Here is a 6,382-nt window from a genome sequence, read left to right on the forward strand (position 1 = left end):
ATAGCTAAAACTAAAAACAAACTAAAAACTACTTCCAAAAATATTCAGCTTTGATATTAATGAGTTTTTTTGGGTTCATTGAGAACATGGTTGTTGTTCAATAATAAAATTAATCCTCAAAAATACAACTTGCCTAATAATTCTGCACTCCCTGTATGTTGAAAAACCTTTATTGACGTATATCAGTAGAAAAAGAAATATACATTCGCTGCTGCACTTATACTATTCACTAAAGGTTTTTCAACATATATTAGTAGAAAAATAAAACTACATTTGCCATTCGTTGCTGCATTTATATTTTGAAAAACCTTTATTGACGTCTGTAACGAATACCGCACCTCGCTGCTGCCAGACGTCAAATACGTAGAGCCAGCGATATACGGTATAGTCACTGGTTACCAAGGCGTGACGTTACGCTAACCCTGAGGAGCAGGTAAGGTTAGCTTGGTACAGTGTTCACAGACTCCTCCTGTCCACACGGGCACAGAGAGGCAACAAGCGTAGCCTTTTCACTGCCCCAGTGAAACAGCGTTTCCTCAGCCCGGGAAGACTGCCACCAACTTCTCGTTTGATATAAGTCCGGTCCGCTAACAGGATTATATAGGGTGAGAAACCAACTCGCAGTAGCGTATAACTAGGCTGAAACACGGACGTGGGAATTCGTGATCGAGATACAAGACAGCATAAGATTAAATTATATATTTAATCGCCTTAAGGGATCACTAGAAATAACACTATACACACAAAGAATATATACAGTGGTCTGAAGTTGCAAATACAGGTAGTATAGTACAAACAGGATTAAACAGAGCAAGAAGGTCAGTTTAACAAATAGATGAGTCCTTTGGGTTGAGGAATAATGGTACGGTAATCCTTGGCCGTCGTCACCTGGGAAGCAGTGATGTCAGCCGTTTCCAGGTCCCTTCCAAACACGTATGCAGCATGACCCCCCTTCAGAAAAAAGAAACGCCGGCTTGCATTGTCTTTTTTACCTGTAGCTGGCCCCTCCCCTCCCGGCCTCTGGGAGGGGTCCACGACTCCTCTTCTGGGCTGACAGTCAACGACCCACAAAACTTATTAGGGCTCATAGCTCCAGACCAGAAGGTCACAGGGAGATGGTTCTGAGACCAACGGACCCGCCTGGATGCGGCTAAAAGTAGAGCCCAAATCTGGTACCGTTATTTGGTTTCACTGGGGAGATATGTATATCTCCCCTCCCTGGCATCCTATTACCAAACCAAGAGCAGGAGCATGACCGTCTTGGCCACAGATGCAGAGAGGTTTTTCTGTTCCATTAGCTGGGTTCCTGACTGGCTGGAGTAGGTGCTATGTGTAAGAGAGTGGCTTTGTTTGAAGCCAGGAGCCCCTGCGGTGCTCCTCCCTCTGCTATCAGACAGCAGAAGGCTGGTGTGAGAACATGGCTGACATCAAATAATAATCCATATTCCTCACAACGTATATCAGTAGAAAAATAAAAATGTATTCTAATTTGCAGCTGCAATCCTTTAGTGACGTATATCAGTAGAAAAAGAAAAATATATTCAGCGTTTAGCGGAGCAGTTATATGTGTTAAAGCGTTTAGTGGGTTATTTCAGTAGAAAAAGAAAAATATATTTGGCGTTCACTGTTGCAGTTACAGTGCCTTGCAAAAGTATTCACCCCCTTGACTTTTTTCGTATTTTGTTACATTACAGCCTTAAGTTCAATTTTTTAAAATCAGAATTTTATGTGATGGATCAGAACACAATAGTCTAAGTTGGTGAAGTGAAATGAGAAAAATATATAAATAAAACTATTGTTTAAAAATCGAAAACAGAAAATTGGCCTGTGCGTATGTATTCACCCCCTTTGTTAGGAAAACCATAAAAAGTTCTGGTGCAACCAATTACCTTCAGAAGTCACATAATTAGTGAAATGATGTCCACCTGTGTGCAATCTAAGTGTCACATGATCTGTCATTACATATACACACCTGTTTTGAAAGGCCCCAAAGGCTGCAACACCTAAGAGGAATTACTAACAAAAAACTGCCATGAAGACCAAGGAACTCTCCAAACAAGTAAGGGAAAATGTTGTTGAGAAGTATAAGTCAGGGTTAGCTTATAAAAAAAAATCAAAATCTTTGATGATGCCTAGGAGCACCATTAAATCTATCATAACCAAATGGAAAGACCATGGCACAATAGCAAACATGCCAAGAGACAGCCGCCCACCAAAACTCATGGACCAGGCAAGGAGGGCATTAATCAGAGAGGCAGCACGGAGACCTAAGGTAACCCTGGGGGAGCTGCAGAGTTCCACAGCGGAGACTGGAGTATCTGTACATAGAACAACAATAAGCCGTACCCTCCATAGAGTTGGGCTTTATGGCAGAGTGGCCAGAAGAAAGCCATTACTTTCAGCTAAAAACAAAAAGGCACATTGTGATTTTGCGAAAAGGCATGTGGGAGACTCCCAAAATGTATGGAGGAAGAGGCTCTGGTCTGAGGAGACTAAAATTTAACTTTTCAGCCATCAAAGAAAATGCTATGTCAGGAGCAAACCCAACACATCACATCACCCAAAGAACACCATCCCCACAGTGAAACATGGTGGTGGCAGCATCATGCTGGGGGGATGGGACTGGGAAACTGGTCAGAGTTAAGGGAAAGATAGATGGTGCTAAATACAGGCATATTCTTGAGCAAAACCTGTACCACTCTGTGCGTGATTTGAGGCTAGGGTGGAGGTTGGAGGTTCACCTTCCAGCAGGACAATGACCTCAAACACTGCTAAAGCAACACTTGAGTGGTTTAAGGGGAAACAAGGGGAAACATGTAAATGTGTTGGAATGGCCTAGTCAAATCCCAGATCTCAATCCAATAGAAAATCTATGGTCAGACCTAAAGATTGCTGTTAACAAGCTCAACCCATACAACTTGAAGGAGGTGGAGCAGTTTTGCAAGGAGGAATGGGCAAAAATCCCAGTGGTAAGATGTGGCAAGCTCATAGAGACTTATCCAAAGCGACTTGGAGCTCTGATTGCCGCAAAAGGGGCTCTACAAAGTATTGACTGTAGGGGGTGAATAGTTATGCACATCGACTTTTTCTGTTATTTTGTCCTATTTGTTGTTTGCTTCACAATAAAAAAAAAAAAAAAAAAACATCTTTAAAGTTGTGGGCATGTTCTCTAAATTACATGATGCAAATCCTCAAACAATCCATATTAATTCCAGGTTGTGAGGCACCAAAATACGAAAAAAGTTAGGGGGGGTGAATACTTTTGCAAGGCACTGTATATGTGGTAAAGCCTTTACTGGCGTATTGCAGTAGAAAATGAAAAATATATTTGCCATTTAGTGCTGCAGTTATATGTTGGAAAGACTTTAGTGGCATTCTTTGTTGTAGTTATATGTGGTAAAGCCTTTAGTGGTGTATTTCAGAAGAAAAAGAAAAAAATATTCTGCGCTTTTAGGGGTGTTTTAATTTCCTTTTTATTTTTTTATTTCAGCTAACAATATGTCCGACAGAGAAGTGCCAGGCCCTGCACAGGAGAGTGGCAGAGGCCTAAATGTTTCTGGCGCAGGCACAGGTCGCAGCAGAGTAAGGGGGCGTAGCACCAGAAGTCGCAATGTCATCTAGCGGTCGTGTCTTGACCAGCAACCCAGCAGTTTTTGATTGGTTAACTCGGTCATCCACTTCATCCCAAGTGACATCATAAACCCCCAGCCAAGAGTCGGTGGGTTCGTTAGACACAACCCTTAGTTGGTAGAGATGTTGCAAACATAAAATTTTCCATTTGCGAACGGCGAACGCAAATTTATGCAAATGTTCGCAACCGGGCGAACCGCCATAGACTTCAATAGGCAGGCGAATTTTAAAACCCACAGGGACTATTTCTGGCCACAATAGTGATGGAAAAGTTGTTTCAAGGGGACTATCACCTGGACTGTGGCATGCCGGAGGGGGATCCATGGAAAAACTCCCATGGAAAATTACGTAGTTGACGCAGAGTCGGGTTTTAATCCATAAAGGGCATAAATCACCTAACATTCCTAAATTGTTTGGAATAACGTGCTTTAAAACATCCAGTGTGTGTATACGATCAGGTATGATGTTGTATCGATCAGGTAGAGTAAGGGTTACGCCCGCTTCACAGTGACAGACCAAACTCTGACAGACGAAACTCCACGTTTAACGCACCGCAAACAACCGCAAAGAGTTGTCAATAGTTGACACACTCATGACATAAATTTTATTTTATGCGTCAATCTTGGCGTAGTGATGACTGTGCTCATGCGCACGGTCAGGAGATTGCAGGCAATGGCAGGTTTTGAAAGCCTATGTTCATGCTGAGGTAGTTCAGTGACAGTTAAGTGACCCAGAAAACAATGATTCTGCAGTGTGGGCCCATTGTTGGCCTAGTAGGCTTTAATGATCACCTTAGATGATCACAAACAAAATTAATGTTTTTTCTACGAAAAATTATCCAGCCGATCACTTTTGATCTGTTCACAATGAAGCAACGACCTTATCATCTGAGGGTGTGCCAACATTGCCAACACACTCATAGAGGTGATTGCTTCATTGTGATACGCAAGCCCCTTCACCACAACAAGGTGACGATCATGAAGGGGAATTGACACATGTATGTGCCTTTTGTTTTGTTTTTGCAGCCACAGTGCAGCACCAGAGGCCAGAAAAATTAGGCATGTACACATGCCTGAAAAATTAGGTATTGTTGCAGCCGCTGCTGTAGCAGTGGCCGGAAAAATAGATGTTTTCCAGGCAGAAAGGTGACTAAAACATTGCGGCTTGAACCCTAGTTGGTGGCGGAGAAGTCACGCAAGTCATCCGGCATGCAGAGATTAATTACAGCAGCGTGGGGACCATTTTTAGCCCAAGGCATCTCATCAGGCCTTTTTTTAGTCAAATGCATCCCCCCACTGTCAGTCCCTTCGGGATCCATGCCACATTCATCTTAATAAAGGTGAGGTAATCTAGACTTTTTTGACCTAGGCGACTTCTCTTCTCAGTGACAATACCTCCTGCTGCACTGAAGGTCCTTTCTGACAGGACACTTGAAGTGGGGCAGGCCAGAAGTTCTATCGCAAATTGGGATAGCTCAGGCCACAGGTCAAGCCTGCACACCCAGTAGTCAAGGGGTTCATCGTTCCTCAGAGTGTTGATATCTGCAGTTAAGGCGAGGTAGTCTGCCACCTGTCGGTCGAGTCGTTCTCTGAGGGTGGACCCCGAAATGCTGTGGCGATGCGTAGGACTTAAAAAGCTGTGCATGTCCTCCATCAACAACATGTCTGTAAAGCGTCCTGTCCTTGCCGGCGTGGTCGTGGTAGGAGGAGGATTACTTTCACCTCTTCCCCTGTTAGATTCCCGTTGTGCTGTGACATCACCCTTATACGCTGTGTAAAGCATACCTTTTACCTTGTTTTGGAACTGCTGCATCCTTTCCGACTTCCGGTAATTCTGTAACATTTCAGCCACTTTCTGCTTATACCGGGGGTCTAGTAGCGTGGCCACCCAGTACAGGTCGTTCTCCTTCAGCCTTTTTATAGGAGGGTCCCTCAACAGGCATGACTGCATGAAAGACCCCATTTGCACAAGGTTGGATGCCGACCTACTCATGTCCCGTTCCTCATCCTCACTGATCTCATTGAAGGTCATTAAATGACTTTTTTATCTGCAAGGTACTGTGCCACCCTATATGAGTGGTGGGCAGTGGGCACAGTACAGTCAGTGGGCCTGACACTAGCAGGCAACTGCAATTATATTACAGAGGAAAAATGTAATGACTTTTTTTATCTGCAAGGTACTGTGCCACCCTATATGAGTGGAGGGCAGTGGGCACAGTACAGTCAATGGGCCTGACACTCACTGGCAGGCAACTGCAATTATATTGCAGAGACAAAATGTAATGACTTTTTTATCTGCAAGGTACTGTGCCACCCTATATGAGTAGTGGGCACAGTACAGTCAGCGGGCCTGACACTCACTGGCAGGCAGCTGCAATTATATTACAGAGGAATAATTAAATGACTTTTTTATCTGCAAGGTACTGTGCCACCCTATATGAGTGGTGTGCACACAGTACAGTCTGTGGGCCTGTGGCCTCTCACACACTAGCAGGCAATTGCAATATATATATATAGAAAAAATAAATAAAAGCAGGCTGATGTACCAAAGGGCTTTTTGGGGTGCTGTCAGGACGCTGTCCTTACAGCAGATGAGTCTTTGAGGACTTGAGTGGACACAGAACTCTGGCCTAGCTAACGTTTTCCCTATTAATTCAGCAGCAGCAGCACTCTCCCTGCTCTACCTAACACTGCAGCTTCAGAATGAATCTAAGAGGGCTGCCGTCCTTGCTTTTTTATAGGAGGTGGGAGGG

This window comes from Bufo gargarizans, unplaced genomic scaffold, assembly GCF_014858855.1.
Source record: "Bufo gargarizans isolate SCDJY-AF-19 unplaced genomic scaffold, ASM1485885v1 original_scaffold_851_pilon, whole genome shotgun sequence".
Lineage (NCBI taxonomy): Eukaryota > Metazoa > Chordata > Amphibia > Anura > Bufonidae > Bufo > Bufo gargarizans.